The 25,214-nt window shown below is 43.8% G+C and overlaps 1 protein-coding gene across 2 annotated transcripts in view; it reads right to left on the bottom strand.

Moving 5' to 3' along the window:
* LOC148143696 (sulfhydryl oxidase 2-like) overlaps positions 1-25,214 on the bottom strand; it is a 565,239-nt gene that overhangs the window by 255,908 nt on the left and 284,117 nt on the right. The window lies entirely within an intron of this gene.

The raw sequence follows: 25,214 nt of genomic DNA, 5'->3' as shown, positions 1-25,214 counted from the left end.
ACTACTTATTGTTAGCCACTAACGGCCTCCATTAACAGTTATTCACCCTCCCACACGGATCGTTATTCACTCCTTTGCCCCTCCTATTGTTCTCTCTCTGAGATGGCGGGAAAGAGAGCAATGTACACTGGAGACTCTGAGCCAGCTGAAACTTGCTCAGTGTGAAATACATTCCAGTTTGCACCAAGAATTGCAAGCAGCAAAGAGTTTCCAGAACATCTGCTTGTCATTCTGTCCCCGGGATGCGCTTTCTGACATGCGGATCGTCTTGTCGTTCACGTCGATACCGGCGTGGCGAACTACTGCAGGGAAGGCACGAAACCACAAGGTATGCGTTTCAACTTTATCAGCTCATTGGCATCTCAGAGAAGTGGTTTTGCGGTTCAGTTCATAGGAAACCGACGAAGAACAGGAAAAGACAACTTAGACCTCCAAAAGCACGTTACTTGAACGGTTTCGCGACAGTATCGGTATGATACGGGTCATTCAGACACTCAGGAAGTCGTTTGAAAGGCAAGATGCTGAACAGAGTACCATTACAAAGGAAAGTCGCACTTTACCTGCACATTTGTCGCAACCTCGTCTACTGCATTCGCTCGTCCTAGTGACTTTAAACCTCTTCCGAATCACTATAGATCCTTTCAGGCATGGGAGCATTTTCACAGCATTATTTCCTGTTTCTAGGCCCCGACTGACTTGGAAAACGTTGTTTCTCCGAGGAGAGCAGGCCCGATTTTTCAATCTACCTTTATTGCTGACATTCCTCAAACACCGCACCACTCACTTCAACCTGTCTCAACGCGATCTCCAACCATTTCACTTCCCTGTTTTCTGCCTCATTTGTACTCCAGGCAGCCCAATCCCCTTTTACGAAGGTGCTTTTTGAGAAAATTAATGGGGCATTTTTTCACAAATCAAGTTAAGAGACGCAGCCTCGTCTGGGATTTGAATCTAGGACCGTGCACAAGTCTGAACAGTTGAAGACTCTACCTGAGAATCATGCCCCGAGACCAACAAGCCAAACAGCGGCTATTGCCCCACCCACCACACACCTCTTGAGCCAGCTGAGACTTGCTTGGTGTGAAATACATTTAACATTGCTCGAAGAATTGCAAATGACAAAGAGTTTCCAGAACACCTGCTTCTCATTCTGTCTCCCTGCTGCTGTTTGTCCCGTTGTTTCGAAACTTATCTCTGTCACCCGAGTCGCCAGTGACAAGCATTGTCCTCCTCAACGTCGGATACAGAGAACAGGAGACCACTCAGAGGTTGTCACCTCAACTGTGCACATTGGGCCAGTATATCATTGTGAAATACTTATGTCGAAGCTTTTTTGGGAAGCGGATGAGAAGGCAAGGTGTAGAACAGAGCGCCGTTACTGCTAAAGCTGCTAAAGACGACGTTGAATTAATAGGAGAGAATGGTTTCTCTTTTGGGTTATGGTCCCAACGCGCACGCGTTGTGCCATTCTCCCGCATTGCTGGGCAGTTTTTCCAGAGAAGTATTCAGCTTTTCATCTGGCGTGTGGCAGGCATGTTTGAGAATGACGTCAAAAGATCTTCACTGCTGTCGTATCATATGCTATCGTGCAGACATATCGTCGATGTGCAAAAATAAACTCTGTCTAAATTCCCACATTCTGTTTTTCGAACTGTGATTTCGCTCAGAATCACTAATTATCAAAACTCGCAATATTCCAACTTTAACAAAGTGCTCATAGAAATGATTAGTGAACACGTGGAAGAAAGTCTTCCGAACTTACCTGGGGAATTTCGCTTGGAGGGGTCTTGAACTTTAAGTGGAAGGAAGGGAAGTTTGCCTCGAGGCTGTTTAATGTGGAGATGTGTTCTCCATGTAAACTGGTCGTAGTTGACCATCCCAGTGCGTCCCGATGCAGGGCTGCCTGACCCCCAGGGAGGTTTACTTGTAGCAACTGGAGTGAATCCAGAGTGGGAGCAGATTCTGCAAAGGTGCTCAAATACTTTCTATCTCTCTTTTAGGTAGTTTCCTTGTGTGTTCCCTCAGTTTGGCACGTATGCAGTTTGCACGCTGGAAAATGACTGCTTCTTTTCTCATGTTCACAATTAAAAGTGTAGTTTCTCATGGAACTGAGCCGTATTGAAAGGATTGGCATATTGATAAATATATATATGTACACGTATTAAGTTTAAGATTAGGTTACGTTAGATTTGGATGAAGTTTTCCTCTAAACACACCTAAGCCTATCTGGCTGCATGAGGGATTTCAGGTTTCTGTGTGCTGGGTATTATGTGATCAGCAGGCATCTGGCAAACTATAGGAACTGCCACCTATGTTATGTTCGTTTAAGTGTCCCGCCAATGATCACTTATTTTGTGATTTTTTTTTGCAGGAAGACGTGCCGAAAGAAATCTGAAAACAAATGATACATCAACTTCTGACAGAACCACTTGATTCATTGGGACTTGAATATCAGCAGCCATTCCAATCAAGAAGACATGGTTGCTTTTGTTTGCTTGAAAGATTTTGGACACTGGTGCGGCAGGAAGAATACTGAGACACCGAGTGAGGGAGAGTCAGTGCGCTGACTGTGAAAAGTGCTTCACACCATTTACTCAGTTTTGGGGGAATCAAAGTCTCATCCCTCACGGTGCGGAGAGACAATGTCCCCGTTCTGAGTGTAATTTCAAACCCAGACCAATGCAAGGAAAGCTCCCCCAATGGGGAAACTGGGGAAATGTGGTTGACTGTGGGAAAGGATACCCTTCCCCAGCCCTGCTGGAAACCCACAGACGTGTTCACAGCGGGGAGAGGCCATTCACCTGCTCGGTGTGCAGGAAGGGCTTCAGTCGGATCAGCCATCTGGAGACGCACGAGTGGGTCCACAAGGGAGAGAAGCCATTCACGTGCCCCATGTACGGGAGGGGGTTCACTAAGTCAGCTGCACTGCTGACCCACCAGTGGGTCCACACCGGAGAGAGGCCGTTCACCTGCTGTCAGTGCGGGGAGGGCTTCACCTGCTCCTCCCACCTGGGGAGGCACCAGCGCGTTCACGTGCCATCGCAGGGGGATGGAAGGAGCGATGGCCGAGCGCCGCTAACAACCCAGCTCTGGGGACACTCTGGTTCGAATCCCGTCGCGGCAGATGGCAGAATTGGGATTCGGTCAGAAATCTGATCTTCAGAATCTAAGGATGAAACCATTTTCAGAGGGCAAAAACCCATCTGATTCACTCATGTCCTTTTCAGTGATGGAAACTGCCGTTGCGGGAAAGGATTCACTCAGTCGTCCCAGCTGCATGCTTTACCCGGCTGTACGAAGGATCCAGTTACAAAGGGACAACTCAACTGACCAATAATAAAGAAAGTGTGATGGGGGAGTGGGGATGAGTGTGTGCACTTTGAGCTTGAGGTGCTTTTTTTTTTAAGAAAAGCTACTTTTTGTACGCCTTGTGATGTGGAGATCTGAAGCTGCAACAAAGTTGGGCAACAGGCTGAGGAGTGTCAGATAGAGTTTAATTTAGAGAAATGAGGTATTGCATTTTGGTTGAGCAATCCAGGCAGGACTGACAGTTAAGGGGAGTGTTGCTAAACAAAGATCTTTGAGTTGCAGGTAGATAGACTAGTGAAGAAGGCGTTTGGTATGATTTCCTTTATTGGTCAGAGCATTGAATAAAGGAGCTGTGAGGTCATATTGTGGCTGTACTTTGGTGAGGGCATTTTTGGAAACTACGTTAAGTTTTGCTTCCCCTGATATAGGAAAGAACTTATGAAACTTTGAAAGGGGCCTTGAGAATGTTTGTAAGGAAAACTTGTCCTTAAGCATTTAGACTAAAATGTAATGTTGAATTGTAGAACACATTTGCTCCACACTAGAAAATAAACAGGCAGGGAGGGTAAGGCAATTAAGAACATTTTGCTTAACATCAGTGAATTTGTATAAACAGGATATTGAATGATCACATTCACGGCTGTTCCTTTGTGAAATGAATAAGTGTTTGATTCTGACCTCGAAATAAACTCAGTATCAATTACTTCTCTCCCGAATTATTGCCCTTCACTGTTATCTGTCTAGATCAGAACATGCAGTGCTTTTGTAAAAATAAATTCCTATAAAGAAAACGTGTTTGCCACAGCACCGCCTTTGTAAAAAAAACTTGTGTATAAAGATAGTATACAGAGTAGCCCGCCAGGGCTCTTGGAAGAAGACCGATTGCTACTCTTCTGGGTTAATAGAATCCAGTTAGCTTGTCTTATAGGTATCAGTGTTATGTTGTAACGGTGATGGTATTAATGAAGGGGATAATTTAAAATTAAACTAAACTGTCTGTAAGAGTTTTATTTTTATTCCAGACTTCCAAAGAGTACGATCTCCGGGATGAACCAAGATAGGCTGACAGGTCTGAGTCCACAAGGGACTCCCTGGGCTGCCTCAATTTGGCACTGCAAGCAGGGTTCCAACAAGGGCTACATTTGATTGAAACTGGAAAAGAGGAGTTCCATCGAAGGGTTAGACTCCAGACCAATGGGCCCATAAGGTAAAATTGTACCTTGATTACTCTATGTCTACATCTGCGTGGTGTTTCCCCCATTTCACACTCTTGGTACCCTGACGGAACCCTAAATGAGATCGTTTAAATAGGACTTAAAAACAGAAACTGTCACGATTTTACAATGTTGAGAATGTTTTGCAGAAATCATTAGTCTTGTTGTTCATTGTCGGGTTGTTGATTAGTGAAAGTTTTAAGTCGAGGTTATCTTCTCTGTTCAACTTGGCTTGTCTTGCTTTGCTGTTTTGTCTTGTTTGTTAGTAATGGTTTTGTTCTGTTGGGTGTTCTTCATTTATGAAATATAGAGGGTGGCTGCTGCTTTTGTCATGTACATAAAAAAAAGCTGGCCAGTGATACAATTCTTGCATACTTGGTTAAGCAACTATGTGCAACATCCAGGATTTATGAGACATCTGGAATGTGAGTGCCTCATTTCTCTTAAAATGTTCATGTGTATGTACGCGTGTGAGAGACAGACAGAGACTCAGCACTGATTCCCTGCAGCTTGCAGAAAGTTTAATCCTGTGAGATGCATATTTGCATATTGGATGCATATTTGCTTGTTGGCGAATGAATGTTTGTGTTTGTATTTTGGAGCCCTTGTTGATCAGTAGTTTTGTGAAAGATTTAAAGTAGGTCGGATAACTATGAGTGGGCCCCTAGATAAGATTGAAGACAAATGTCCCCTAACAGAAATAACAAGTCTATATCCTTAATTATGAGAAACAATTAAGGAGAATATCAGCTGCAGCTGCTCAACAGAATAAGGATTGGTTTCAAGAAGGCACACATGATTTAACTCTATTCACTAAAATTGAACAAGGGATTTGGGAAAAAAGAAAGGGAAGTAAGCAGAAAGAAGTCCTATCAGAGTGGAAAAGGGTAGCTCGGAGAAAAATGGGAAACATCCATGCAATCATCATGGAGACAAAACTGTATTAAAAGGGGAATTAGTCCATTAACTGAGGAAGGATGTGAACGAAATTGGACAGAACTAAAACATAAATGTGAAGCACATGATTCAGAAGCAGAATTGGAATAGGCAAGGGAGAAATTAAAAAAAACGCGAAGATTCAGAATCTACGTTGAAACGTCAAGGGCACCAAAGAAAAAGGAAACTGGTGAATAAACAACAGACGGCAATTGCAGCTGCGCAGGACGAAGCTGACAAGGACTGTTCCTTATACCCCACCCTCCCCTCTTCCAAAGACCCATTACAAAAGAATCCTGATCCGTTTGTAGATGGTGGCGGGATACTGATTCGGAGGAGGAAATATTTTATGCTTCTAATCCTGTCAGCTGACCACCTCCGGTTCCCTGCCTGAACCCTCTCCCCTTACTCTGATGACGAACGTGCCAAGGCTCATGACCTTCCCCCAGCTGTCCTGCCGAATAAGAATTCGGCTTACCACAAACCCGTTGCCTCCTGTACTAGGAGTCAATTAAAATTAAAACCTGGAAGAAACACTGAAGAGACTCCTTTTAATTTCCACTGCCCCTAAGCGAAGAAGTACCGAAGACACTGGTGATTTGCAATCAAAGTCTCGGGACCTTAATATCAGATCTTGCACTCACCCTGATGTGGGAGGGCCAAAAAGAAATTTCCCGAATAGAAGAGGTTCCTAACCCACAGGCTCTGAATCCGGGACAAGCCCAATTTATGGATCTTTATCAACCATGGCAACCTCATGACTCTCAAGCATTATCAATAAGGCTACAGATTTTGGAAGAAATCCTCAGGGATCTGTTAATTACATAAATAGGACTAAGTCCATTTATAATGCTGCCTCCCAAGACCAAATTCACCTCAGAATGCAGCTTTTTGCCTGAAAAATGGGCGAGTTCTGAGAAATTTTACAAGGTAATAATCATACCCAGCTTGTAGTCCGGCACCCGGCGGAAACTATCAGATTGGATTATTACCTGTCTCCATCAAGCAGTGCATCGTGTAGTTGATGTGGGTAAAGTCTTAACATGTAAACCCAGCTCAGGCAAAGAGGCTGAGCAGTTCCTTACCCGTTTTAAGGAATGCTATGGTGCTTCCTCTGGTGACGCTAACTACCTACAAGGGTGATCATCCCAATTTAATGCCCTATGTATGACTCTTACCTGATCAGGTACAGAAAGCTATTAAAACCCACAATAACCACCGGCAAGATGCTGAGGTTGCACAATTCAGCCGAGAGGTTTGTTACTTCTGAGAACTAAAGGATCCCAAGAGTAAGGCTACCATCGGCACGGTCAAGACAGAACTTGCCCAAACTACAGTGGCTAACCTTAAACCCAGGATTCAAAGAAGACCTTTTCGTCTGCAAGGTCAGTCAAGCTAGCAAATGAAACCCTCATACTATCGTCCAGTATGGCACGACAGTAGAAATGGTACTATGTATTCACAACATCCCAATGGACCTTGCGGTCCTCCTATGTATCCTTCCCCAACAGTCCATGATGCCCCTATACATCCTCTCATTACTCTTCATTGCTTCCCCTACCCCCTAGAGTCCCCCAACACCTACACCTTTGTTTCAATTGCAGTGAACACGGACATTGGTCCAAGAACTGCCCTTTCCGTAGCAGTCCCTGGTTCATCACCGCAGTAAAAACAACAGAAAATCTCCTGGTCTCTCTCCCCAGTGACCTCAGCAGGTTGCCCTTTTTACTGCACAAAACCCTTTTCAAAACTGACTCCCGGATATAGGGCAGCTTCCTGCTTTGAATTTTCCCATACTTACCGCTAGCCCAGAAGATGGACCTATGCTAATTCTTATCTGTAATGGCCATGATATTGAATTTATGTTTGACACAGGAGCCACTGTTTCATCACTTCCCATCCATCTTGCTAATGCTTTTCATTTTCAAATCTTGGACGATGATGAAATCCTGCAGTGTTTTGATAGTTCCTCTAATAAACATGCATACGCTGTCCCTCTGACAGTGGTGTGGAAAAATTGTGTCACGCTCCCTTTTTGCTTTGTTGTTACTAATGGATTACATATCCCTCTACTCGCTAGAGATCTCCTCTGTCCTCTAAATATTATTATTGAATGTCATGATGATGGTATCCTGATTCAGGATCCACCTCATTTTGTTCAATGCATCAAAACCAAAGCCTCCTCGATGGTGGTCATTTGATTTGGATCCTTATGCTATTGATTCTATTTTATATAACGTCCCTCACCCCCACATTACTTTAGCTTATGACTCATCCGGGAATGATCTCAGGTTTGTACATATACTATAATCTCTTACTGGGCACGACTCAGCACACTTGGGTGATTGGTGAGATCAGGTCACCAGCTGGTGTCAGTTCCTCTTCATAGCTGGAAAACTGGCCCTCTCATTTTCCTCTGTGTCACCCACTCACTTGAACCCAGAACATAAAGCCTAAGAAATAGGTTTTGACGCTAAGACTCTTTTTGACCATGCTGATCAAACTTGCCGTGAAATTCAGCTGCTCACTCAAGGATCAATCCTATTTTATGCACAACTTTAGTCGATTCATGGCAGCCTGCATCATCATCATGCCCACCCTCACCCGCAGGACGCAGTATACCCTGGAGTCTGGGTGGACTCTAAAACACAAGTGGGCCTTGCTGAGGTCCCACCCATCATCGTTCTGATCAAACCTAATTCTGTCCTCCTGTCTATATCTCAATACCCCCTGAAACCAGAAGGTGAAGCTGGCATTCAACCTGTCATTGATTCATTTCTACAGCAAGGCCTTCTCGTCCCATGCCATTCTTCTGTCAATACACCTATATTTCCGATCCCTACACCGAGATGTCCTGAATGTCGTTCACGACCTTCGTGAAGTAAATAAAATCATTGAGGCTCATAATCCTCCAGTTGCTAATCCTGCTACTATCCTCAGCCAAGTTCCAGTTGATGCCAAGCTCTTCACTATCGTTGACCTCCAACATGCATTCTTTTGTCTTCCTTTGCATCCAGATAGCCCAATACATTTTTGCCTCCTTTTAAGGGTCACCAATATATGTGGAGAAAGTGAGTCTGCAGATGCTGGAGATCAAAGTTGAAACTTTATTGCTGGAACAGCACAGCAGGTCAGGCAGCATCCAGGGAACAGGAGATTCGACGTTTCGGGCACAGGCCCTTCTTCAGTTCCTGAAGAAGGGCCTGTGCCCGAAACGTCGAATCTCCTGTTCCCTGGATGCTGCCTGACCTGCTGTGCTGTTCCAGCAATAAAGTTTCAACTCACCAATATATGTGGACTTGCCTACCTCAAGGGTTTATTCAGTCGCCGACACTCTTTTCAGAGACTCTTCACACCCAGCTTGAGTTATTTGAATTTCCTGGCGATGCTACCCGAGTTCAATACATCGATGACCTCCTCGCTAGCCTTGACAAAGTGTCCAATCACACTGACTCCACTACCTTTCTCAACCATCCACATCAATGTGGCTATATTGTACCCCCAAGCAAAGTTAAGACTAATCAGAAAGAAGTTAAGTTCCTAGGTACACTCATTTCTGAATTCGATCGGTGCTTGACACCTGAACGTATTGATCCTATTCTTTGTATTGCCCCTCTAACCACTCCTAAACATACGGTAGTTTCTCGACCTCATCAATTATTGCCGACAATGGATTCCTAATTGTGCCCTTCTGACCCAAACATTATCTCCCCTGGCCTCGTCTAATGAGCTTTAACGGTATGAACTCACCCCATAACAACTACAAGTCTTTATGGAGCTTAAAACTACCCTCTCTTCAGCACCCACGCTAGGCCAACGTTTGTATGACTGCCACTTTCATCTTTCTGTTGGCATCCTTGATGCCTGTGCTTCAGCTGTTCTCACCCAGCAACATGGCTCCTCTTGGTGCCCTATTGCCTATTTTTCTACTAAGCTTGACCCCATTGCTCAAGGTATGCCTTCCTGCACCCAGATTCTCTCTGCCATCCATACTATGGTAGTGGCTGCCTCTAATATAACTTTACATCAAAATGTAGAAGTCTGTACCTCGCATTCTGCAGTATCCTTGCTGATTTCTAAATATACTCAACACCTCGTTAAGGTTCGTCTTAGTCGCTGTGAGGTTTCATTACTTCTGAATCCGTTTCTCTCCTTTAAATACTGCTCTAACATTAATCCCCTACATTCCTGCAGGAAGAACCGCTTGAACTGCCTGATCCTCCCCATGATTGTGTTCTCATACATGAACTTGTTACTAAACCATGTCCTGATCTTTCGGACAACACAGATGTGATCAACAAAACTGGTCAAGATGCAGGGAAGATACCTGCCAAACTGTCGTCTGATTCATATGGATGGAAGTTTACTTGCTGGCTATGATCGCTGTGTGGATGGATTGTACTGATAGTCCTTGGTCTCATCCTTATGCGTGAAATGGACTGTACATTATTTTTCACCTAAGCCAAAGAAGAGTCTGCTTATTTGACCCTTGTCTACCCCTCTACCTCCATGCCTGAACTTCCATGCTGAAATCCAGTATCTTTCAGACTCTGCTCCTCTGGACGATGACCTGGCAGAGGAGGCACTTGACTTATTTGAAAATACAAATTGACTGAATGGACTAATTATTGTTATAAGTCAAGTAGTTGTCATGAAATAACAAAAGAAGGGAATAAGAAAGTCTATAGCATAAAAATTGTTTTTAAACATTTAAACTAAAATATAACATTGAATTATAGAGCACAGTTGCTGCACACTAGAAAATAGACAGGCAGGGAGGCTTGGTAAAAGGGGAGAACTCAAGGTATGCAGAAGATAACCAAGTGATAACAGGATACCCTGATGCAATTAAGTACATTTGCCTTAACAGTGAATCTGTGTAAATAGGACACAGAGTGATAACATTCATGGCTGTTCCCTTGTGAAATTAATGACAGCGTTTGATTCTGACCCCGAAACGAAACTTGGTACTGTCAAAAGCCTTGTAATTGACAGTCAGGTCCTGTGAATTATAATAGATTCCTATTACCCTTTGCAAGCTAGTCAAACAGAGGGAAAAACATCTTTGCTGTTAAAAGTCCCTGACTTGAGAGTTCAAAAGGACAAGAGAGAGAAACCATTGTAGCACTGGGGCTCCCGAAGCCATTAAAAAATACCTGCTTTGGATTGAACATGATTGTAGTTTTGAGTTTATGATGGTATTGAGTAGCCATTACCGGTTATTAAATATGAACTCTGTAAAAGATAACATTGACGAAGCTTTAACTTAATTGCAGTTCTTGCAGACCACTCTACAGACCTTTCAGACTACCCCACTGTCAATTCCAACTAATCAGATCTTATGTCTTATTTGAATCACAACCCTGAAAAGAGAACATGTTTAATTCGAAGACTAATGAATCAGTTTAAATGCAACCATTTGGTAACATCTCAGCCTCAGGTACAGTATGATTCAGTGCCTAAAAAGCAGGAGTTTACTCCTAGCTTAGAAATTATTCTCAGCCTAACATTGAAGAGATTCAGGCACAATGTGTCAGGAAGCCATTTTATGGTCAAAAGTTTGCCCTCCTGCTAAGAAGCCGTTTTGGAAAATAGTTGTATCTGACTTGTGACCTGTGCAAGGTTAGGAACTCTCCAATTAGCTCAGACTGGTACCTCTTTATGATAGGAGTTAATCTCGCTAGCAGGCACCTAACTCGGCTGGATATGTTTTTCTCACCCTACAGGCTTAGGGCCTGTAGGAGTGATTAGTCAAGCGTTCAGGGACCTGTCAATTAACTTTTCTTCCTTACGAATTTAGAACATGCAATGTTTTTGTAAACCTTTGTGTAAAGGAAACCACTTTGTAGCAGTATATCAAAGTAACCTGCCAGGGCACTTGAAGAGTTGGTCCCCTACTCTTCTCGGTTACCAAATGGTTGCATTTACAGCGGGATATTGATAAGCTGCAGAACTGGGCAGAAAGGTGGCAAATGGAGTTCAATGTAGCTAAGTGTGAGGTGATTCATTTTGGTAAGAGTAATAAAAAGATGGGGTCATGGGCTAACGGTCGGATACTTGGTAGTGTGGATGAGCAGAAAGATCTTGGTGTCCATGTACACAAATCTTTGAAAGTTGCCACCCAGGTCAATTGTGCGGTGAAGAAGGCATATGGCGTACTGGCTTTTATTGGTAGAGGAATTGAGTTCCAGAGTACTGAGGTAATGTTGCAGTTGTATAAGACTCTGGTGCGGCCGCATCTGGAGTATTGTGTGCAGTTTTGGTCCCCATACTATAGGAAGGATGTGGAGGCACTGGAACGGGTGCAGAGGAGGTTTACCAGGATGTTGCCTGGTATGGTAGGAAGATCGTATGAGGAAAGGCTGAGGCACTTGGGGCTGTTTTCATTGGAGAAAATAAGGTTTAGGGGTGACTTGATAGAGGTGTACAAGATGATTATGGGTTTAGATAGGGTCGACAGTGAGAATCTTTTTCCACGTATGGAGTCAGCTATTACAAGGGGGCATAGCTTTAAATTAAGGGGGGGTAGGTATAGGACAGATGTTAGGGGTAGATTCTTTACTCAGCGAGTCGTGAGTTCATGGAATGCCCTGCCAGTAGCAGTTGTGGACTCTCCTTCATTATGGGCATTTAAACGTGCATTGGATAGGCATATGGAGGATAGTGGGCTAGTGTTGGTTAGGTGGGCTTGGATCGGCGCAGCATCGAGGGCCAAAGGGCCTGTACTGCACTGTATTTTGCTATGTTCTATGTTACTAGAACCTAGCTAGTTTAGCTTATCGTTATCAGTGAAGCTATTGCTAAATAAAGGGGTTAACTAAAATTAAACTAAACTGCCTGGAAGAGGATTTTTTTTATTCCAGACTCTCAAAGAGTACGAACTTCGGGACGAATCGTGAGAGGCTGCAGGTCTACGAGGGATTCCCTGGGCCGTCTCAAATCCCTACTTTGACACTCCAACTCATCCATGTTGACAAGTTAGCCTAAACAGTCTAGTCCCATTTGCTGCCACTCGGCCCATATCCCTCTAAACCCTTCCATCCAGATTCCATTCAAATGTTGTAATTATACCAGCTTTCATGACTTCCTCAAGCAGCTAATTTCCATACCCACATCACCCTTTGCGTCAAAAGGTTGTCCCTTAAGTCCCTTTTATTTATTTGCCCTCTCACCCTAAATATATGCCATCAAGTTCTAGACTCCTCCCAACTTAGGGAAAAGACCTTGTCTGTTTATCCTATCAATGTCCCTCATGATTTTATAAACCTCTATAAGGTCGCCTCTCAGCCTCCGACGGTCCAGGAAAAACAGCACCAATCTATTCAGTTTCTCCCAATAGCTCAACGTCCTTCTAAATCTTTTCTGAACCCTTTCAAGTTTCATAACAAACTTCTGACAGGAAGGAGACCAGAACTGCACACAATATTCCAAAAGTGGTCTAACCAATGCCCTGTACAGCTGCAACATCACCTCCCAACTTCAATACTTGATACTCTGACCAATAAAGGAAAGCATTCCAAACGCCGCCTTCGTTATCCTATCTGCCTTTGACTCCACTTTCAAGGAGCTATGAATCTGCACTTCAAGGTCTCTTTGTTCAGCAACACTCCCTTGGATCTTACCATTAAGTGTATAAGTCCTCCTCTGATATGCTTTTCCAAAATGCAGTGCCGCATATGTATCTAAATTAAACTCCACCCTGTTATCCTCTGAGCTAAGCATCTTCACTGTCCACTACACCTCTAATTTTGGTGTCATCTGCAAACTTAGTAACTATAACTCGTATATTGACATCCACAGCATTTATATAAATGATGAAAAGTAGTGGACCCAGCACCCTTGTGGTATACTACTGGTCACAGGCCTCCAGTCTGAAAAGCAACTCTCCACCACCACCCTCTATCTTCCTACCTGTGAGCTGGTTCTGTATCCAAATGGCTAGTTCTCCCTGTATTCCATGATATCTAACCTTGTGAACCTGTCTCCCTTGGGGAATCTTGCCAAACGCCATACTAAAGTCTATATAGTACCCTGGCATGTAGGCCGTCAGGCCCAGGGGACTTGTCTGCCCTCAATCCTAATAGTTTGCTGTGTACCTATTCCCTCTCAATGTTGATTGTTTAAGTTCTATCCTTTCTATCACCTCTGACTTGCCCGTTCCAATAGGAATGGTACTATTGTCCTCCAGCTTGAAAACTGAGGAAAAGGATTGACTTAGCATCTCTGCCATTTCAGTGTTCCTCCTATTAACTCACTGGTTTCATTTTCCAAGGGACCATAGCGACTCTGTTCCCTTTAGCATGCCAACAGAAGCTTTTGCTATTCTTTTTGATATTTTGCGCTAGGTTTCTTTCGTATTTTTTTTTTACTATCGCTTCGTTTTATGTTTGCAAGTTTTCCAATGTTACAGCCTTCGAGGTCTGGAATAACATTTCGGAAAAGACTGAAAATTTTTTAAAAACATTAAAACTTAAAGACAAACCCACCTTTCAGGCGGCTGGCGAGGGGAGCAGGGAACACATTCGCCCCGCCCCCTTGTCTCCGATTGGTTGGATTCCTCGTCGAACCGCGCCCACTACACGCGGGGTGACGTCACGATGTGGTCACCATGCCCCTGGTGAGTTGGCGCATGTGCAGTGTAGGTCATGTAGCGAGACAAAGGCAGTGTTCCTGAGTGTTTGAGAGGAATGGCGCCGGTGGCTAAAGGAACAAGAACAGGACCCGCTGGGAAAACTTAGCAGCCCTGGTTGCATGTGTCAAGAGAATCCGAGAAAACGTTACGGGTCCAGTGATCCTCCTTCAGAACAGAAACAGGTTTTGGAAACATCCCGGAGAGGTCACCAGGCCTGAGCGCCCGGGGAGAGGGGACAGTGAGTACCTACCTCGACACTGTCCTATTCCCCCCGAGTCCAGGAACTCCCCACATACGTTCGAGACACCACCCACGCCCTCCACCTCCTCCAAGACTTCCGTTTCCCCGGCCCCCAACGCCTCATCTTCACCACGGATACCCAATCCCTCTACACCTCCATCCGCCATGACCAGGGCCTCCAAGCCCTCCGTTTCTGCCTCTCCCGACGTCCCCAACAGTACCCTTCCACCGACACTCTCATTCATCTGGCTGAACTGGTCCTCACCCTTAACAATTTCTCCTTCGAATCCTCCCACTTCCTCCAGACCAAAGGGACAGCCATGGGCACCCGTATGGGCCACAGCTATGCCTGTCTCTTTGTTGGTTACGTAGAACAGTCCATCTTCCGTAATTTATCCGGCACCACTCCCCACCTCTTTCTCCGCTACATTCATGACTGCATTGGCGCCATCTCGTGCACCCGCGAGGAGGTTGAGCAAACTTCACTGACACATTCCATCCTGACCTTAAATTTACCTCGACCATCTGACACCTCCCTCCCCTTACTGGATCTCTACATCTCCATTAATAACGACCGACTTGACACCGGCGTTTTATAAACCCACCGACTCCAACAGCTACCTGGATTACATCTCTTCCCACCCTACCTCCTCAAAAAATGCCATCCCGTATTTCCTATTCCTTTGCCTCCGCCGTATCTGCTCCCAGGAGGACCTGTTCCACCACAGAACACACCAGATGGCCTCCTTCTTAAGATACTGCAATTTCCCTTCCCACATGGTTAAAGATGCCCTCCAACGCATCTTGTCAACATCCCGCACCTCCGCCCTCAGACACCACCCCTCAAACCGTAACAAGGATAGAACGTCTCTGGTGCTCACCTTCCACCCTACCAACCTTCGCTTAAACCAAATCATCCGCCGACATTTCCGCCACCTCCAAACAGACTCCATCACCAGGGATATATTTCCCTCCCCATCCCTTTCCACCTTCCGCAAAGACCGTTCCCTCTGTGACTACCTGGTCAGGTCCATGCCCCCCTACAACCCACCCTCCCATCCTGGCACCTTCCCCTGCCACCGCAGGAATCGCAAAGCCTGCGTCCACACCTCCTCCCTCACCGCCTCCCTCCTAAAGGAGCCTTCCACATCCGTCAAAGTTTTGCCTGCACATCCACCAATATCATTTATTGTATCCGTTGCTCCAGATGTGGAGACTGGACACCTCCTAGCAGAGCCATTAGGGAACACCTCTGGGACACCCGCACCAATCAACCACACCGCCCTGTGGCCCAACATTACAACTCCCACTCACACTCTGCCGAGGACATGGAGGTCCTGGGCCTCCTTCACCACTGCTCCTTCACCACCAGATGCCTGGAGGAAGAACACCTCATCTTCCACCTTGGAATACTTCAACCCCAGGGCATCAATGTGGACTTCAACAATTTCCTCATTTCCCCTTCCTCCACCTCACCCCACTTCCAAACTTCCAGCTCAGCACTGTACCCATGACTTGTCCTACCTGCCTATCTTGTTTTCCACCTATCCACTCCACCACCCCCTCCCCCATACCTATCACCTTCTTCCCACCCCCACTCACCTATTGTACTCTATTACTTTCTCCCCACCCCAACCCTGCTCTCATTTATCTCTCCACCCTTCAGGATCTCTGCCTGTATTTCTGATGAAGGGCTTTTGCCCGAAATGTCGATTTTACTGCTCCTCGGATGCAGCCTGAACTGCTGTGTTTTTTCCAGCACCATTCTAATCTAGACTCTGGTTTCCAGCATCTGCAATCATTATTTTTACCGAGAGGAAACAGTGAGACAGGGGAGGATTGGGAACCGCGGGAGGAGGGAGACTGGGGATTTATAATGTCCTAGAGGAAGCCTGAGGCCGCGAATAAAAGCTCCACAGGCCCAGTGTTTACTTTGTTTGGGGAAGGACCTCTGGGGGCAACTGGTCGCCATATTCGTGAGGGTAAGACGCATGTTGTCTTGGGGCGGGGAGCGCGAGCATTCATGTTGGTGTGGGCACCATCAACTGTCATTTCTGGGAGAGAATTCCAACTTTGTGGCAGCCTTTGTGTCAACTAGGATTTTCTCATTCTGGATGTAAGTTTGCTCGCTGAGCTGGAACATCATTTTCAGATGTTTCATCACCATACTAGGTAACATCATCAGTGAGTCGAGTGAAGCGCTGGTATTATGTCCTGCTTTCTATTTATGTCTTTTGGTTTTAGGATGGGTGATATCATTTCCGTTATTTTTCTCAGAGCATGGTAGATGGGGTCCAAATCAATAGATTTCCAGTTGGAATGACATGTTCCAAGGAATTCTTGTGTGTGTTTCTGGTTGGCTTATTGGATGGTGGCTTGTCATAGGATGGATGTATGGTCCCAGTCAACATGGTGTCCTCCTTTGTCTGTATGTAAAGATACTAGTGATACTGGAGCATGTGTTTTTGTGGCTAGTTGATGTTCATATATCCTGGTGGCTAGTTTTATTCCTGTTTGTCAGATGTAGTGTTTGTTACAGTCATAGAATCCCTATGTGTGGGAATATGCCCTTTGGCCCAACAGCTCCATACTGACTCTGTAGAGAGTATGCCAGCCAAGCCCATTCCTGTACAATTAACCCTAACTTATGTACCACTATGGGCAATTTTAGCATGTCCAATTCACTTCGCCTGCATATCTTTGGATTGTGGGAGGAAACCGGAGCATCCGGAGGAAGCCAACACAGACACTGGGAGATTGTGCACATTCCACACAGACAGTCACCCCAGGATGGGATTGAACCCGGGTCCCTGGTGCTGTGAGGCAGCAGTGCTAACCACTTATATTTCAACAGTCTTTCAACTTTAAACACATTCATCACAGTCTTCCCAGAGGATTAGACTGTTCTCTCTCATTAGAGATGGCTGGTGGTGGTTTATCTTGAGGGTCACCACACCTCAGCTGAGGGGAAAGGCCGAAAAGGAGATCCTCACATTTATCCAGCTTGGGTGATACATAATGTGAAGCACCTTGGTATACTTTTGTTGAAATGTTATCATCAGTATTAGCTGCTGCTGTTGCTGTCATTTATTGGCAAGACTCATGTCAAGTGAAACAATTTCAGGAAGAAATTGGCAGCTGGCAGAGCTCCCCCACCCAATGCCAAAAAAGTGAATGCTTTTATTGTGAAAGAAAATTGGCAAAGAAAAGAAAATTAAAGTGTCATGTACCTTTAGAAAGAGTGGAAGGGTTGATTTTTCAAAATATATAAAAACAACATTTATGAATTGGAGCAACAAACTAAATTAACAACGCAGGTTTCTTTTCACATAACTGCACTACCGCAAATGTCTGTATTATGGGAAAATGTTATGTACTAAAATCTGTTCTTATTTTGTAAAGAGTCAGGTCAATAGGTTTAATTTTGTCAACAGTGATCAATAAGATCTTGATTGATACAGCATCTTTGTGAGATACACTGGTAGTTAATATTTGATCGAGTAAGTCTCCACTGACCACCACAAGAACAAAGTTTTTCCCTGTCTGAACTGTCAGAAAGATGTGCTTTCTTCACAAATTTTGACTTCTTGATGTGTTTGTACGTCTTGCAATATTTGTTTTTAAAATATGTAATTTACAGTGAAAATGAATTGTTTGTGCTTTTTAATGTTGATTTTAAGGTCGCTGATAAGAAACGATGTATGCATTTAGGCCGTCTAAAAATAGAATGCTTTTCATACTCAAAGTTGCTGTGCAAACAAAACACAATTTGGGAGGTGATGGTTGTTCCCTATCTCAAAGCCAATATAAATAATACCTGTGGTGTCAACACATGCAACCACTGCCTTTCACTCTTTTTTCTGAAAATCATTGGGAATTTAACACATCACACTACTGCAGCAGTATCTGAGCACGTTACATCGGGCTTCCCATCAGGATGCTGTCACAAACCTCAACCCAATTTGGGATGTTGAGGAAAGTGCAAAATAAATGAATCACTAGTATATACCCTGTGGTTAAAGAGCGCTACAACAGTATTGTACGGACATGTCAGCTGTCTTGGTGAGACCTAACTTTACTCTGCGACACCTTGATTGGTTGTCGCTGACTGCATGTAAAAGGAAACATTATGGAGTAAAGACATTTTTGCGACTGAAAATGTTTTATTTGGCCTTCAGCAGTCACACCTACAGTTTTACCATATATTTTGCTGCTTATTTTGATTTAACTTGATGATATGTAACCTCAGTTGCTAAACAACCCTCAGTGGAGCCTCCAGCGTTATTTGACATCCAACACAAAAGCCAACTTCTTCCAAATACAAAATGTTGCTGACTACAAAGAAAAATCATACAAAAGCATTTATCAACACCCAGATAGATTTACCGCAAGAAATAGCAGTATTGGCCATTCTGCTCCACCATTCAGTGAGATCATGTCTGATCTGATAACCCTCAATTCCATTTTCCTGCCTTTTCCCCAAAACCCTTGATTCCCCACTGATCTTCCTTTGACACCTTCAATTTTTCAGAAGCTTATCTTATCTAGAACTTTGAAGACTGAGACACTTGGACACACAGTACCAACATCAATCCTTGTTAATTGTCCTTGCTTCTGTGCCACAGAAAATTGTTTTCTGGATCCTTGTTTGAGTCGACAAACTTCTCAATAAGCTCAAACAACCCTCTTCTGTTCTTCTCATGAGCCAATATCTCTGACATCACATCCTTCTAATAATGTGACGACCAGATCCAGTACTCCAGCTGTGGCCTAACTAATGTCTTGTACGGTTCCATCATGATCTCCTGGCTCTCATGTTCAATGCCTTAACTATTTAGGGCAAGTATTTCATATGCCATCTTAACCATTTCATCCACATGTCCTGTTGCCTTCAAGAATCTATGAACACATATACCTTTCTCTGATTTTCAGTATATTCTAAATTTTTGTGATTCATCATGTGCTCCCTTGCCTGTTGATCCTCCTGAAATGTATCATATCAATCTTTTCAGGATTGAACTCCATCTGTCATTGTTCTGCCCATCTGACCATAAGACCATAAGACCATAAGACATAGGAGTGGAAGTAAGGCCATTCGGCCCATCGAGTCCACTCCGCCATTCAATCATGGCTGATGCGCATTTCAGCTCCACTTACCAGCGTTCTCCCCGTAGCCCTTAATTCCTCGAGACAACAAGAATCTATCAATCTCGGCCTTGAAGACATTTAGCGTCCCGGCTTCCACTGCACTCCGTGGCAATGAATTCCACAGGCCCACCACTCTCTGGCTGAAGAAATGTCTCCGCATTTCTGTTCTGAAATGACCCCCTCTAATTCTAAGGCTGTGTCCACGGGTCCTAGTCTCCTCGTTTAACTGAAACAACTTCCTAGCATCCACCTTTTCCAAGCCATGTATTATTTTGTATGTCTCTATTAAGTCTCCCCTTAATCTTCTAAACTCCAACGAATACAATCCCAGTATCCTCAGCCGTTCCTCATATGTTAGACCTGTCATTCCAGGGATCATCCGTGTGAATCTCCGCTGGACACATTCCAGTGCCAGTATGTCCTTCCTGAGGTGTGGGGACCAAGACTGGACACAGTACTCCAAATGGGGCCTAACCAGAGCTTTATAAAGTCTTAGTAGTACATCTCTGCTTTTATATTCCAACCGTCTTGAGATAAGAGACAACATTGCATTCGCTTTTTTAATCACGGACTCAACCTGCATGTTTACCTTTAGAGAATCCTCGACTAGCACTCCCAGATCCCTTTGTGCTTTGGCTTTATTAATTTTCTCACCATTTAGAAAGTAGTCTATGCTTTTATTCTTTTTGCCAAAGTGCAAGACCTCGCACTTGCTCACGTTAAATTCCATCAGCCATTTCCTGGACCACTCTCCCAACCTGTCTAGATCCTTCTGTAGCCTCCCAACTTCCTCAGTACTACCTGCCTGTCCACCTAACTTCGTATCATCGGCAAACTTCGCTAGAATGCCCCCGGTTCCCTCATCCAAATCATTAATATATAATGCGAACAGCTGTGGCCCTAGCACCGAACCCTGCGGGACACCGCTCGTCACCGGCTGCCATTCTGAAAAAGAACCTTTTATCCCAACTCTCTGCCTTCTGTTAGACAGCCAATCCTCAATCCATCCCAGCAGCTCACCTCGAACACCATGGGCCCTCACCTTGCTCAGCAGCCTCCCGTGTGGCACCTTATCAAAGGCCTTTTGAAAGTCTAGATAGACCACATCCATTGGGTTTCCCTGGTCTAACCTACTTGTTACCTCTTCAAAAAATTCCAACAAGTTTGTCAGGCATGACCTCCCTTTACTAAATCCATGTTGACTTGTTCTAATCAGACTCTGCTCTTCCAAGAATTTAGAAACCTCATCCTTAATGATGGATTCTAGAATTTTACCAACAACCGAGGTTAAGCTGATTGGCCTATAATTTTCCATCTTTTGCCTTGATCCTTTCTTGAACAGGGGGGTTACAACAGCCATCTTCCAATCATCCGGGACCTTTCCTGACTCCAGTGACTCTTGAAAGATCTCAACCAATGCCTCTGCTATTTCCTCAGCCACCTCTCTCAGAACTCTAGGGTGTATCCCATCGGGGCCAGGAGATTTATCAATTTTAAGACTTTTTAACTTTTCTAGCACTATCTCTTTCGTAATGTCAACCATACTCAACTCAGCCCCGTGACACCCTTTAATTTTTGGGATATTACTCATGTCTTCCACTGTGAAGACTGACGCAAAGTACTTGTTAAGTTCTCCTGCTATTTCCTTATCTCCCATCACTAGGCTTCCTGCATCAGTTTGACCAACCCATCTTTATTGCCCTGTAGTCTAAAACTTTCCTCCTTGCCATATATTAGTGTGGGTTCTGAATTTCTTTTGGGCATGATTTATTTAGGTTGCTATGTGTTTATTTTGTGGGATATTTTAAGAAGATTGGGAGGACACTTGGATCCAGTATCTTTTTATACCCAAAGAAGAAACTCAAACCAGAATTTTTTTTTATCCAATGTTTTCCCTGGTAACATTTTCACAATGACTTCAATTCCTCCAACACCCTTAGCTTAACTTAAACTATGTTCAAATCAAGACATTACTGAATGGAGATCATAACTTCTTGTACTATTAAATCTGTCTCAAGCAATGCTGCAAATTGGGTAATCTTGCATTATTATTTTATAACTGTGCTCAAAACCTTTTCTAAAAAGTGGCCGGATGAAGATAGAAGTTGACTGAACTGCTTTCTCCATTTTATAATATTGCCAAAAAAAAGTAAATGTTCAAACATATGCAATCTTTTTCTTTCTCTAAAATAGGTAATGCGGTGAAAGGGAATAATGGACAAAGCAATGAAAACAATGCTGACTCTAATTCAGCAAGTATGTTCTTTTCAATAAGTTTAATTCAATATTTACACTAAAGTTATGTGAGTGATACAAATAACAATACTTTAAGGCTGTTACTTAAGTTTAGAAATTCAATCACACTCTGTGTAGATGGCTTAAAATCATTATATTAAAAGCTTAAAGCGCTTGCATAAAACACGAAACCTCAGTTATGTTTATTATTTCCCAAAATGGGTTATCAAGTAAAAGGGAAGTATTATTGGAGATTTGATGACAGCGGGCAAAATGGCAACTCTAATTTTGCAAGTATGCAAGGTTTAAGCTTAAAATGCATGACAGGTTTATTTATCCAAGAAATAAGCACCTTTACTCTCTCTAATATTAGCTCCAATTATCAATATTTGATATGAAATTAGAAGATCTAGCTTGAGAAATCTACAACGTATTGCCACACGCTTGCCATAAATACGACAGGAGCACAGTAAAAGTAGTGAAAATTAAGTCAGATCTTTGTGGTTACTGATCCATAAGATACAGAAGCAGAATCAGTCCATTCGACTCGTTGGATCTGCTCCACCATTCGATCATGGCCAATGTTTCTCGACCCCATTTTCCTGCCTCCCCCCTGTAACCCTTGATTTCCTTACTAATCAAGAGCCTATCTGTATCTGTTTTAAAAGCACTCAGTTACTTGCCTCGTTTCAGTGGCAATGAGTTCCACAGAGTCACGTCTTTCTGACTGAAAAAAATCTTCCTTATCTCATCCCAGCATTTCTTGCCACAGAGAACTATGGGAGCAGAGTCCATGTCTATATTTCCTTGCATGGTACTTTGTAAATAACATTTGTTTTTTCAGGTTCATTAGCTGCTGCTTAAGTGTGTTGGTAGGCTTGTGGGCTACCATGATGCAGAGAGGTTTGAGTTGTCTGGACATCATTTCACAGATGTCTTTGATTTAAGATAATGTGGCTCGGGTTTCTGCGCATGTGTCTGCTTGTTTGAGTTTGTTGTTGAGAAATCAGCGGACACGGTTTATTGGGTACCGTTCTTCTTGAATATGCTGTATAAGTATTTATCTTCTGCTCTTCGTAGTTCCTGGGTGGTGCAGTGTGTAGTGGCTCGTTGAAATAATGTCCTGATGCAGATGTGTTTGGGATGATTTGCTTCTGCATTAGGTACTTGGGTCTGTGTATGTTGTTTTCCTGTAGACATTAGTCTGAAGTTCCCTATTGACTGTTCGCTCTTCTGACATCTCGCAATGCCACTTTGTTGTTGTTCTCCTCTTTTGTGAATTTTATGCCAGTAAGGATATTGTTGATGGTGTTGTAGGTTTCTTCTAATTTGTTTCATTTTGTGATGACAAAGGTGTCATCACTGTGGCTAACCCAAAATTTGGGTTGGAGCGGAGGGAGGGCTGTTTGTTAGAGTCTCTGCATTATTGCTTCTGCTAGGAACCTTCATATTGGTGGTCTCATGGGTGTTCTGTTGATTTATTTGTAGGGCTTGTTATTGAATGTGAAGTAGGTGATAAGATACGGGTCCACAAGCTTGACAATGTTATCTTTGCTGATGAAATTGGTGCTGTTTGGTGTTTGTGTCTTTGGTGTAGTCAGTGTTTCTTTGGCCACGTTGATGTTAATGGATGTAAACGGGGCTGTTATGTCAAAGGACAGCATTATTTCATCCTCTTCTATCTTGGTGTCTTTGGTGTTGAGGAATTTTTGGGTGGAGTGAATGGAGTGGTATGAATCTTCTACTCAGTGTTTTAGTCTTCAGTGAAGGTCTTTGACTAGTCTGTATATTGGTGTTCCAGGTAGTGAGACTATGGCCTGAAGGGGGCTCCTGGTTTGAAGAGGAGAACAACAACAAAGTGCCATTCCTAGAAGTCACAGTAGAGCGAACAATCAATGGGGAACTTCACACTAGTGTCCACAAAAAACAATACACACGGACCAAATACCTAACTACAGAAGCAATCATCCCAACACCCACAAACGAAGCTGCATCAGGTGATTATTTCAATGAGCCACCACACATTGCAGCCCAGAGGAACTGCGAAGAGCAGAAGAGAAATACGTATACGTATTCAAGAGGAACGGATACCCAATAAACCCAGTCCGCCGATTTCTCATTAATGCTTCCAAGCTGACCCTCAAATTTGGTTTGTCCCTGCATTCTTTCCTGGCTGTCTTTTGTGGGTTTTGAAAACTTTCCCAATCCTCTGACTGAGGATAGGAGTTGTTAGGTTGTGTTATGGCTGATAGGACATTGGGTAGACCACGTTTGGAATATTGTGTGCAATTCTGGTCTTGCTCCTATCAGAATGATGTTGTGAAACTTGAAAGGGTACAGAACACATTTAAAAGGATGTTGCCAGGGTTTGAGCTGAATGGGCTGGGCTGTATTTCCTCGTGCATCAGAGGCTGAGGGGTTACTGAGAGTCATTAATAAAATCATGAGAGGCACGGATAGGGTAAATAGACAAGGACATTTCCCTGGGTGAGAGAGTCCAAAACTAGAGGGTAAAAGGTTTAGGGTGGAGGAGGGCAAGATTTAAAAGGGTCCTAAGGAGTAACCTTTTCATGCAGAGGGTGGTGTGTGTAAGGAATGAGCTGCCAGAGGAAGTGGTCGATGTTGATACAGCTATGACATTTAAAAGGCATCTGGATAGGTATATGAATAGGAAAGGTTTAGAGGGATATGGGCCAAGTGTGACTAGATTAGGCTAGGATATCTGGTTGGCCCGAAGGGGCTGTTTCTGTGCTGTAGATCTGACTCTGGCTTGCCACTAACATTTGCCATGTCTGTATGTTTAGTTTCTCTCGGGGTTGTCTGTGTCAATGCCTTGATGTCTCATTCCACCCACCACATACCACCACCACCACAGGGACGATAACCAATTCATGTCTGGTTCTTTATCAAGAAGCTGTATTGCAGGTTCAACATGAATTTACACTTGTTTTGCTTCCCAAAATCAGACTTGCTCACTCTCAGCAATATCCCAATATCCTGAAAGATATTAACTTTCACATGGTGTTATCCAAAATTTGAAGATGTCAGTCCTGATGTTTTTGCTTTTTCTGTCCCTGTAAGATCCTGAATCAGCACCTTCAGGAGAATTAATTTGAGCGGAGTGAGAATAGAGGAAGAGAGAGAGTGAGGGATGCTTTCAATTTTGTGGAACCGCAAAAGAAAAAAATGTTCTGCAGAAAGTGGAGTAGCTTGTTCTGAATTTCTACCCTGGACTGACCGTGATGACTTTTGGAATCTCTTTTTCCAGAGTATTTGAAGATCTGAAGACTGAAGTTTAAAAATCAACTTTTAAGGGCCTATGCCTGAATCGTCGATTCTCCTGCTGTTTGGATGCTGCCTGACCTGCTGTGCTGTTCCAGCACCGCACTTTTCAACTCCTCTCCAGCGTCTACAGTCCCCACTTTCACATCAATGTCTGACAGTCACTTCATCCATCGGGACCTCAACGATTTTGAACTATGATTCTGTGAGAAGGAGCA

The sequence above is a fragment of the Chiloscyllium plagiosum genome, unplaced genomic scaffold, assembly GCF_037043375.1.
Source record: "Chiloscyllium plagiosum isolate Xiang-an unplaced genomic scaffold, Cpla_swu_hap1 HiC_scaffold_27, whole genome shotgun sequence".
Classification (NCBI taxonomy): domain Eukaryota; kingdom Metazoa; phylum Chordata; class Chondrichthyes; order Orectolobiformes; family Hemiscylliidae; genus Chiloscyllium; species Chiloscyllium plagiosum.
This window is presented reverse-complemented; position numbering and strand designations above follow the sequence as displayed.